This window comes from Caretta caretta, chromosome 4 (assembly GCF_965140235.1).
Source record: "Caretta caretta isolate rCarCar2 chromosome 4, rCarCar1.hap1, whole genome shotgun sequence".
Taxonomy (NCBI): Eukaryota; Metazoa; Chordata; order Testudines; family Cheloniidae; genus Caretta; species Caretta caretta.
The window spans coordinates 40,610,657-40,622,795 of NC_134209.1; positions in this window are offsets into that span (position 1 = coordinate 40,610,657).

Here is a 12,139-nt window from a genome sequence, read left to right on the forward strand (position 1 = left end):
GCACGTCTACAGACAAAAGGTGTCCCACATTAACTGTACTGGCATAGTTAAAGTGGTACAACCCTCCCCTAGTGTGGATGCAGTTATACCACTATAAAGGGACCTATACTGGTATAGCTGTTCTCATATGGGAAGGGAAATAATCTATACCAGTACCACTGCACTTACCATAGGGGTTGTACCTACTGAACTATATCAGTAAAAGAGCACACCCTGAACTGACACAGTTATAAGAATTGTATATAGACCATACCTAAGTCTGGGTCAGATTCTCCCACCAGTATTCATATTGAATAGTACCTTACTCCCCAAGCAGCCCTGTCTGTGTACAAGGCACTGCTTGTTGAGTTATGCAATTCTTATTTTGAGTAAGAGCGGTAGGCTGCGCTCTTTGGCATTGATATAGCATCACTCTCCACAAGATTTCGGCAGCATCGTTTTGTGGGATAGTCCATGATGTTCAAATGTTCCTCATGACAGTGCCTCTGATTTGTAACTAAAGATCATTTGACATCCTCTTCTCTGATTGTATCATCTAATTGCACAAAAATTTCATCATATGCCTCTCACTAAAATCCACCTACTCTTATCTGAGGAAACATGTGCATTGAGGCTTCAACCAGCAGCTGAATCATAGGGCTTTAGCAGGAGATTTTCAGAAGTGCTTAAGTTATTTAGAAGCACAAGTCTCTCTGAAAGTCCAATTGAATTGTGTTCCTAAATCCCTTAGATGCAAGTGAAAATCTCCCTTACAGACTTGGAATTCCAAATAACTTGGAAACCCGTGAAGGTTAAGTGTCTTAGAACTTGGATGGCTGTGCATATTCTAGAGGTGAGATTTTTAAAAGCACCATTTTTGGCTCAATTCCTAATGGCTTCAGTGGGAACAGAGTTAAGTGGATGCTGAGCACTTCTGAAAATCCCATTGTAGGTGTGACATCTACATTTGAATATGAATGATTTGTCAACTGTTTACAATGCCTTTGAATTCCTGAGTATGAGATACTTCAAAAGTTTTTTCCAATTTTTTAATGAAATGAGAACTATTTCAGACTGTAGTACACCTACCATCACAAAAAATGTTGTCCACTAAATCCATGAAATTACTAATGTTTGTTTTTTTCATTTATTTACTATTATTTTTTATTATTTGTATTCTGATAACACTTTAGAGCCCCAGTCATGCATAAGGCCTCATTGTGCCAGGCACTGTATGCATGCTATTAAATTATTTGTATAATACATAGATATAGTTTCATATCTCATATTAACAATCGGACCCTGGAGTTTCCCAATAATTGTATTTTGGATCCTGAATAGATGTAATTATGCAGCAGCTACAGCACTTTCACACAGGAAGACATTTCTGTAGATGGAGGTTTCCTTTCACTTCCCTAATTGATTGTGTAGCGTAAGGATTGATCCTACTTTAATATCTTGGAACGGAGCTCTTAGAATGTTGGTGTGCCCTTTGCTATGATTTGGCAGGATGTGACTGAGCACTTTATAATACAAAAACGTAAGCTTTTGGGAACGTACTGTAATTTCCTATTGGTTAGTACAGTACCTAGCACACTGGGATCTGACTTTGACCTCTGGGAACTACTGCAATAGAAGTATTAAACAATAATAATAATAGAAAATAGTTGTCCAGGTACTGATTTCATTTACCTTGGTGTAAATAAATACAGAATATGGCTCCATGTTTCAAACTGGGTTCCTTGGTACAACAAATAGCCATATGAAAACCACAAGCTAGCAATCAAACAACTTTCCTTTGTCCCTATCAAAAGTATAATAGTAAAACCCAGGTTAAATTAGTGAAAATGGTTTCTCGGGAAGAGGAATACAATATTTTAATATATGCTAATTAAAGAATACTATTAAAAAGGCGTTTAAAACTATGAAAATAAATATTAATGAAATGAAAATGCCTAATTGTGCATCTAATTCAAATAGTGAACCCTTTAAGTCATTGGAATAAAATTTACAATGCATACAGATATATATTGTGACTTCAAATTAGGACCATGCAAAATACCTACAGTAAAACTTGAACATTTAAATTTTTATATTTCAGTGTGGTTTGGCAAAAACAGTCACATTCCACAAAAACCCTGCAAAATGTCCTTTTTTCCACTCAAAAACTAGTTGGTTTTTATAGTAAAATTATCTACAATTTCAAAACTGTTGAGATTAATATATGGGATCTTTTTCATGTGAAAACTTCCATTTTCCACCACCCCCTTCCAAAAAAAAAAAAAAAAAGGCCCCAGAAATTTTGGGAATGCAAAGTGACCTGGAATGAAATTAAAGAATACTTTTTGTGAATTTTTGTGGAAAAAATATTCACAGGGTCCGGGTGTGTGTGAAATTCACCCCTGTGCAGAAGGCCAGCACAAGAGGTTCTGTTGGAAAAAATAGTATGTGCTCTTGTAGTTAAAGGCTGCATCAGAATGCACATGCACATGATTAGGGTGGTACGGTTCACCTCAATCTGGCATAACTTTTGAGTGCTTGACTTTGCCATCTGAAGGTTCTTTTAATGTAGATTTTTTATGTAATTCTAGATATAGGGCCAACTCCTTGACACCAGCTTATATAACAAATAGAGATTTCCCTTCTATGGATGAAACTCCAGGTGGCCTAATCACCTGCATGCTTCCTTGTGACCCCTGGGCATGGTAGGTGTATCTATCAATAAAACTATAACTATGACCTGAAAAATATTTGCAATCCCAGCCAGACTGGTATCATCTGCACAACTAATTAGTGAACTCTCAATTCCACCTCCAAAATCATTAATGAAAATAGAGCACATTAACTGGTATTGGACCCAGAATTGATTCCTGAAAGACAATTCCCTTCTCATTTGAAATTGAACCATCAATATGGGTAGACACCAACGTGACATGTGCCTCAGATATACTTCAGACACACATATTTAAGACTTATATTTAAAGGGTAACCATTTTATAGAAGTTATGTCTAATTCACATTTTTAATTTCCCTATGAGAGCCCTGTATGGAACTGTATCAAAAGTCTTACAAAAGTTGAGATGTATTACTTCCAGTGCATTTCCCGTCTCCTCTAAGCTTTTTATCCTATCAGAGATAGAAATCATGAGTTTGGACTTTTAACACAGCCCTGTTGCTGGCTATTTATCACTTTATTTTTCTGTAGGTGCTTCCACATTGATCATTTTCTTAACGGCGCCAACAACTTACTGGGTACTATGTTAAACTTGAACTTACTGGTCTGTAATTGCCTGGCTGTCCCATTTCTGTCCTCTTCAAAATAATTGCTGTTTGCACCAACAAACACTTAGCAATCCCAATAATATGAACATAATATTTTACATTGATAGAAATCTAAAGGTTCTTAAACACCATATTGGGGTGGGCATGGAATTTCTGACTAATGGTAAATTTTCAATGCAGAGTTAACTCCAGTTGCCTACTTTTGCATTAACTTGCCTTGAGTTAGCCTAGCTAGAATGAGAGCAATCACACTTTGAAATAACATTTGAGCTATATAGAGTGGTTGTATTGGCCACTGCCAGGTTGTGCTAGCTAGACCTAGGTGGGAAATGGTTTTCTGCCCCACAAAAATTTTGGAGCTTTCCAATTTTTTTCCTGTCCTGCATCAGGATGAAATCAAGACCTTTTCAAGTTGTTTTTTTGTTGAAAAAGGAAAGAGACCCATCAACCCCAGAATAACCTGTGCACTAGGGGACACTTACCTGGGATATAGGAGACCATTAATTCGAGTGTTGACCCTAATTTGTGCGCCAACCACACAAAACCCTTGAGTATGATGGTGACTTCAACTTAAGTTGGCTGGCCTGTCAGGGGGTATAGGCTACAGCTGGAGTTATCACTAGCTGACTGGGAATTTTTTGACAACAATTTTTTGGTCAGAAAATGCCCAAACTGAAACTTTTGGTGAGAACATACCAGTTTCTGTGAAATTTTCATTGGGTAAGGGCCTTAGATCCTGAATAGAATTTCTGGTCAAATGAGTGTGTCCCATCTTAGCATAGGTAATAGGCTAGTGGCTTGGGCACTCATGTAGCTGAAGGAGACTGGTCTACCTGACTCAGACCAGGAATCCATTCTACAAAAAAGACATGTCCAAAGACATCAAATCTCTGCAGTTACAAAAGAGGCATGGGATCTTCATGATATATAGTATGGAACTCAGTTTGTGACTCTCAGAAGGATGAGCAATTGAATTGATCCTTCCAAGGCTTTAATCTGTGGCTCCAGAGAGTCTATGTATCTCAGATGTGGGAAATGATCTTAAGATGTTGATGAGCAGCCTCAACTCCCAGTGAAGTCAAACGTGAGTTGAGGGGTGTCAATATTTTGAAGAGGGTTCTCAGTATTCCATCCCCACCAGAAAAGTAATGAAACAAATATACATTTCTATGGAAAATAACAATGTATATGCATTGTCAGTTAAACATAGAAATACTTTACAAAAGCTTTATTTAAAAATAAAACATTAATCCCTTTTTCTGTAAACTGTCTCTACTCAGCATTAAACTACTGTTAAGAGGCACGAAGATATCAGTAGCTAGTAATGCAAACTAGATTGCAGTTAATTGTCAGCATCTCCTGGGCTGTGCTGTCTACGTCCCTTCACAAATCATGAATAAAATTATTTATCTATTCAAGTAATGAGTTATGCATTTTGATATCTACATATACTGTAGCTCAGGCATCCTTTGAGACCCCTACCTGTAATTAGGAACAGATGTAGAATCTTGTTCTTGAATAGATAAAAACAAATTCCATCCCTCATATGGCATGTGGCTTCCTGGTGAAGCTGTAGGTAAGAATATGTCTCTAGAAGGATCCTTCTCCCATTGCCTGTTACAGATTATGCAAATCATCCAATGAGGAGTCCCCTTCTAAGCAGGGGAGGGGAGTAGGTGGAGAGGTCCACATTCACCAGCCATGTGCACAATCAAGGGTGTGGCCTCTTCTATCTCCAAAAGCTCCAGCCCCGTAGTGTGCCCTGACTGTAAGGGCAAAGGCATCTTTGCTCTTAACCCTGTATTCTGTCTCTGTCATCCATCCCCTGTTATCCGGTCCCAATTTCTGGCAGTCAGAGTCACTGGCTGGAGTTTTCCCAGCAGCGTAGCTACAATAGATTCACATTGCCTGGAAGCAGGAGGGTCCAAAGGAGAACAAGAGCTGGCTCGTTCACAGGACCTTCCTGGGTCTTGCCCTGTCTGACAGGCCTACACCATGGTTTCACAGTGCTGTGGCCCCCTGTGCGTTCCAGTGCAGAACTGGGGACAATCCCAACCCTGAAACAATCCCAGGATCTTCCTCACCCCAGACTCCTCTTATGGGTATATCTGTAGGAGGGCACAATCAAGCCCACATATTTTTAATCTGAAAAAGGGAACCTTTATTATACCTGTCATTTTATCCTTTGCTTGGTATTAAAATTAGTGGTCTTTGATCAAGAAAGTACGTGCTTACAAATGTGACTGTTCCCTTTGATTAGTGTAATCAATAGAAGGGGAATGCCTCTATGCTTCTGAGTAGTTATAAAATGTCCCTTTTTTAGTAACATTTATAATGTCCCACGATAGGTTTAAAATAATAAATGCTGTGCGGGGAGATATTTTATGACTCTCCATTTAACACTGAGATGACAGCTGCAGTTACAACCCAGTCTCGAGGCCACAGCAGTCTTGCTAAATCTGAGGAGGAGGGGACAACTGACCAGAGGAGCTTCCAGCCAGTCCATCAAAGTGCCTTAAAGGGTGAGTAAAGATGTTGGCCCTGTATTATTAATGTGTAGTCCCACAGAAGACCTCCAACCAGGGGTTCCCTAATCATATGCAGATAGTGAGAATGGACAGAGTACCCAGCGGGATAGGTTTCAGAGTAACAGCCGTGTTAGTCTTCCAGCGGGATAATGACCTAGCTATGGTTCTTCTGCTGTGAACTCCAAATAAAGGGCCAGATACGGTCTGATCCATGTATTCTAAACAGGGAGAAAAGGACATAAAGAGTATTTGTGAATTATCTTATGCCCCAGCACGTGGGTTGGCCCATTAGTGCTTGCTCTTTGCTAACACCCCAAGGCATCCTAGCTGTCTGAAAGAGGATGAGATAAAGCTATGGACCTGTCTGACAATCTATCTGCACCAGAACTGGCCAGGCAGGGAGTGATGAGCAATCTGGGCTGAAGTCAATGGAAGTTAGGAGCCTAAATACCTTTACGGATCTGAGTCCTGAACCCTTCAGTAGGTCAACAGAGTGCTCCAGAGTGCTGCTCCAGAGTGCTGCCCTGGGAAATCCTGTAAAATATTCTGGCTGATTTAGATGAAACTTTTGGGAGCCCCAGCTGCTGCGCATCCCATCCCAGGCCTCCTGCATGTAGAACAGGGTCCTGCTCAATGTCTGGGGAAGGTGGAGGTCAGTTTGTCAAATTGATGTGCAGGGTGACTAGAAGATGTCTCCATTAACAGCCCCCCTCCCCCCGTTACTAAGTGAAAACTGAGGGAGTAGAAAACCCTTGTTAGATTGCATGTTCCAACCAGGTCTAAAGTACCGTTGACATGTATTTACTGTGTCCTTTCAGTAATCTAAAACACTGCCTTCACTCTTGTGCATGAAAAGTGCCCACGACTCACTGTTATTAATGCGCATGCTTATGAGTTTTGTTAACCGCTGGGGTACTGTCTCAGGCAGCCCGCTGCTGTTTCTAGGCATCTATTCACTGCACAGTGTAAGCATTGTTTCACTCAGTGGGATTTGCACCCCATTGAAGGCTAGTCAGGCAATAAGTGAAACCAATTGGAGCTGGGAGTAACACCCTGTATTTTTGCTACATTATCAGCCCCAAATGCAAGGGAATAACCTCTCTAATTCCATTAAAACCCCACAAGATGATGATGTCTGTTAGAAGAAAGCAAGAGGTTGTCACTCTTTCAGCAGGGCAGAAGATATTACTGGTTTATTACACCTGTTTATTAAAGAACCTACTTTTACCTTTTATTTCCCACCCAATTGCTTTTTATATGAAAAGCTAACAGTCGTCTTCCTCCTCCCCTTTCTGCTATTGCACAACATTTGGTGACAAAAAGGTTTATTGAACTATTATTATACATTATTTCCAATTATGGGTACTCACCTGCAGGTCAGCTAGGCTTAGAAGGAATAATTTTAATAGGTTATGAAAGCAAGATTTGGTTTTTAGACTTGGGCCAGAGTTAGGCTGACATTTTAACCACATGCATGATGTATCCAATTATAGCCAAATACAGTTTGACATCTATGGCTCATACACTGCTCTCTCTATTTTGCACAAAGACTATTGATTTCTCAATTGCATCTCAAGAATGGGGGTCATTTTCTCATGTTATGATTTCACCTTTAATTCAGTGTTTCTGGGCCCAGATTACAACTTTTCTTTGGTTGAACTCTGTGTTTGGTCCCATATTAGTCATGTTTGGGGTTAACATTTATATAAAACTGTCTGGGAACGTCCTTTTATTTTTTAGAACTTTATTACTATTGATTTGGCCTGGGTTTCCAAAGCTGGTTCACGCTATGGGCCACCTCTTCACAGAGATATTGTCTTGTGGACCATCTTCCATTCCATTCACGACTGTACAGTCTACCTCCCACCATGCTGGCAGTCAAATAACATCCCTGTGGTAAGGAGAGCAATTGCTTACAGGGGAAAGTAATATTAGGGAAGAATGTAATATAATTTTGCTGTCTGCTGTTTAATGCAATTTAGCAGGTGGCTAGCCAGTTCTCCAGGGGCAAACACTTTGGGCACCACTGGGGTAGGAAATGGCGTAAAGAAATAGGGAAGGTACAATTTGTAAGGTAGTCTGGAGGCTGCATAGATTTGTTCAGTAGAGGGAGCTACAACTTATTATCCTTGCTAGTAAATTGTGGAGCTACATCCAGCTGTTTTGTTGGTGGTGTTGTCAGTTAATAAAGCAATTACAGGCCCCAAACAGAGTTACTTGACTGCAAATCCTCTGTTTGGAACGTATATTTTGAGTTGCACCAACTCAGTGACAATCGTAAAACATGAGTTATGAGATCCTCAGTTCTGGACTGTCAGATTATGGTACTTTGCCAATGGCTGGTTTGTGGAAATGTTAAAATTATATAATTCACAGGTTAAGAAAAGAGAGTCTCCATACATCTGAGTGTAGTGCTTAGATAATCCAAAAACACACAGGTTTTTTAAAAGTCATAAAATACATATAGTACATAAATTTATTAATCTTATTGGTTTTTTTTCAGATTAAACAATACAGTTTAGATGTTAGCATCCAAATATTTGGGTACATCACTCATGAAAAGTTATACAGAGAGAGTTGGTTGTAAAAAGCAAATATGGCAATGAGTGAAGATTGTCCCTCAGTATGTGAGAAATTAGGATAGGTTGTCCCTTAGAAAATACAAACCATCAGGGAAGTATTTCAGTTACTTTCCTGACTTTGCTTCTTATCGGCACTCCAACTTATCTCTCCTGGTATTGCCGATGTTCAGTGATGTGTTCTATGTAGATGTCCCTCGACCACCTGATGGCATCTAACACCATGAGTTGCCACATCAGCCGAGCATAGCATTGACCAATTCCTCATTCTCTCAACACTCGCTCGTTGCTGGGGTCCCATGTGCCCAGGGCTGCAACGATCAGCACGTGAGTTTGAACCTCATAGCCTCTAGCGCTCAAGGTGTCAGCCAGAGGGGTGTATTTCTCCAGCTTTTGAGATCAGGCATCACGGAAGGCCAGGGTCCTGTTTTCAAAGGAAACTGTGACATCTACCATGATTATCTTCTTCTGTTCCTCGTTGGTGATAATGATGTCCGGTTGCAGTTGACTATCTGTTCCAGGGATGGCAGAGTTCATAGAAACCTTGCCCATGGGTGGTGTGATGGTTATTTTTATTATTGATACACTCTTCAATTTTAGAGCATGGTTTTTCCATCCATATCTCTTTGGCCACCTTCATTCCTTTCTTGATCTTTCTGCCAGTTGCTCTGTATTTATCAGCTCCCTCAGTGTTGTTCTTGTCTCTCTTAAGTTCTCTTCTAATGTCACACATTTGTAGTATTTCATTTGTGACCCATGGTTTTGTCTTCTTGTGATGATTCCTAAGGCTGTCCATTGCAGCTTCATTCATTACAGCATTGAAATTGTTGGTCATTGTTTCTACGTCTTCCTCTAGAGCAAGCAGCAGGGCAAATTTTCCACCGATCGTTGCTTGGAATGACTCTGCAAAGTTGCAGTCTCTGAGTCTAAGTCAACTTGGTTATGGTGAACTTTGGCCTGATGATTTTCCTTAGTCGCAGCCAAAAATTTAGCATCACAAGATCATAATAACTTCCAATATCAGCACCAGGGAAGCGCCTCGTTTTAGCTCTGTTAATCCCAGAATGAAATCTGATTTGCACCATGAACTAGTCAATCTGGCTGTGATGTAGACCAATATGGCATGCACCTAATGATTGTCTGGATGCTTTATGTGCTCCTAATGTGTTTGCAAGAACCGGATTGTTATAGCTGGCAAACTCCAAAAGTCTCAATCCTCTCTCATTGGTTACCGCATTACAGAAAGGGCACCATAATCTCACCAATCTCCCTGTGCATCAGTACCTACTTTAGCATTCCAATCTCCCTGTACAATCAGGATATCTTTCTTGTGTACCTTATCAATGATGTCTTGGAGTTGATCGTAAAAATCTTCAGTTTGCTCATTGTCATAGTCTGTTGTAAGGGTGTAGACTTGTACAAATGTGATATTAAATGGTACTGCCTTTAGATGGATGAAAATAAGCCTGCTGGACATTGGGTGGTGTCCTAATACTGAATCCTTGATATCTTTATGCACAAGAAATCCTACACCATTGACATGTTTGTCCTCTCCACTGTAATAGAGTACATACAGTCTTCCATTAGTACCTCTCCAAAGTTCTTCCATCTGACCTCAGAGATTCCTAGGAGGTGCCAGGTGTATTGTTCCACTTTGTACGTGAGTTCTTTCAACTTCTCTATTTGTCTCAATGTCTTTACATTCCATGTGGCTTTGGTGATCTCTTCCATGGATCCTCTTTGTTGGGGGTGCACCAGTAGTATACTTGTCAAATCCACCCTGGTGGGAGACGGATGGCGCAGTCATTATTAGCCCGGGCTGCAATCAATCCGGTATGGACATGGTTGACTTGCTCATCATATGGTGGGTCTTGGGCAAATTTCTTACCTGGCGGAGCCCATCCCTCTCCAGGCAGCCCCCTTTTAGTTGCCCCTTACGACATGCAGGAGGAGCAGTGGGCCTATTCTGTCCCTGGACCCACAGGGAATAATGTAATACATTACAATATTCAGGCAATAATGTAATACAAATAAATAAAAATAATACCTCATCTGTGGCAGACTGTTGTTTATGCTTGCAGGGATAAAAATACTGTCCCATTTTGCTCTTAAAGCACATAATGTGAAAATGCAGATCATTTCTGAACAGCAACTCTAGTTTAGAAAATGCCATGTTAGGCCTCCATATTTGTTGTTTCTCTGTGATTTCAAAAATAAATATGTTTACCATGAGTAAAATTCCGGTTATTTTCCTAATTTGAACCTCCCGACTCTAACACCAAATTTAAACTTAAAACGTGAAGCAAAACAATTTTAGAATCCAAAAATGTAGTTCTCTTGTCATATTTTAATATTGTTGTGTATTCTGTGCGCATCTGGGTTCCATCTGTACTGGCAGCTGATTTGCCAAAACTGAGAGAGGTTGTTCTTTCAATATTTCTGCATCTGTAAGCAGAAAGAAATGAAAGTCTTGCAAGAAAATCAATTCTTATGAGAATTCCATCTCACTTCTGTGCAAACTTAAGAAACAGTTTCTTTAGCTGCTTCTATATATGTTCATGGGAATTTCAATAATTTGGAACAACTCTAAAATCAGTAAGAATACTGATTTCTTCTAGTAGTCACCTTGTACCCTATATCTCCAAATGCAGTGGGAATGTCAGTTCTTTATCAATGTGAGCTGATGGAAACAGATCTGCTGAAATGTTCAACTCTTCTAAGATATACTTAAAACTGGTAAACCTGTGTGCGCTACAACAGATTTAAATATAAAACTATGCAGAAGAAATAAACAACTATTTGGGGTGATAGTCATTTTAGCTGTTTACATCATAGACTGCATTTAGAAAGCCTCCAGTGTTACTATGGTAACTGGTTTTGCTTAAATGTAGTTATGGACATACTTTAAGTATGATTTAAATTAGCTGAAGATGGAGGAGCCACACTGGGAAAAAGCAGCAGAAGGAACAATTTAATGTTCGCTATCAATCTTACCTATCTACTGTGTGCTTTGGTAGGGGAAGAGCAGCAAGTAGGGTACAAACCAGTGAGAACCTGAAACAGTGGACAGACTGCGCCATTTTGGTTAGATAATAAACAGACATAGAACTGTTTGTCATCCACCTACTGTTTATCATCCACCCACCACCCCAAATCCTCTCATGCTCCCCCCCACCCCCCGCCACAGTTGCCCGACATGTCCATTGACCAAAAGGGATGCCCTGTGGGTCTTGTAGCATTCCTTGCACTATCCTTTGGGTTCTCTCCAGGACAACGAACAGAGCTGCTGTTGTGAGCCTGTCCAACCCAGCCAAGACCTGCAAGTGAGAATTGACAAAAACCAAAACTTGAGAGATCTAAAAAAAGCCAGCATGGACGCTTGACCATTCATCACCAACATTAACCCTCCACTACAGAGATAGGCACAGTCTCCATGCCACACCCAGGTCAAAAGCTAAATTCATAGGCTCATAGATATTAAAGCCAGAAGGGACCATTGTGATCCCCTACAGTCTTGACAGGGATCAAAGAAATCTGTGGTCTCCAGATGACAACAGAGCTAACTTGTAACCCAAAATAGGAAGATGGAGATTGTGGAGGAGCAGACTGAAGGAGCAGCCCAAGATTCAAGGGGAGATGGCTACAGAGGTAAATATTTTTTTCATGTCAATTACCAACCAAGTGATTATAAGTAAAGGAGGGCTAGAGCCATTAGAGAACTAAGGGCTAAGGATAAGAACATAAGAATGGCTATACTGGGTCAGACCAAGG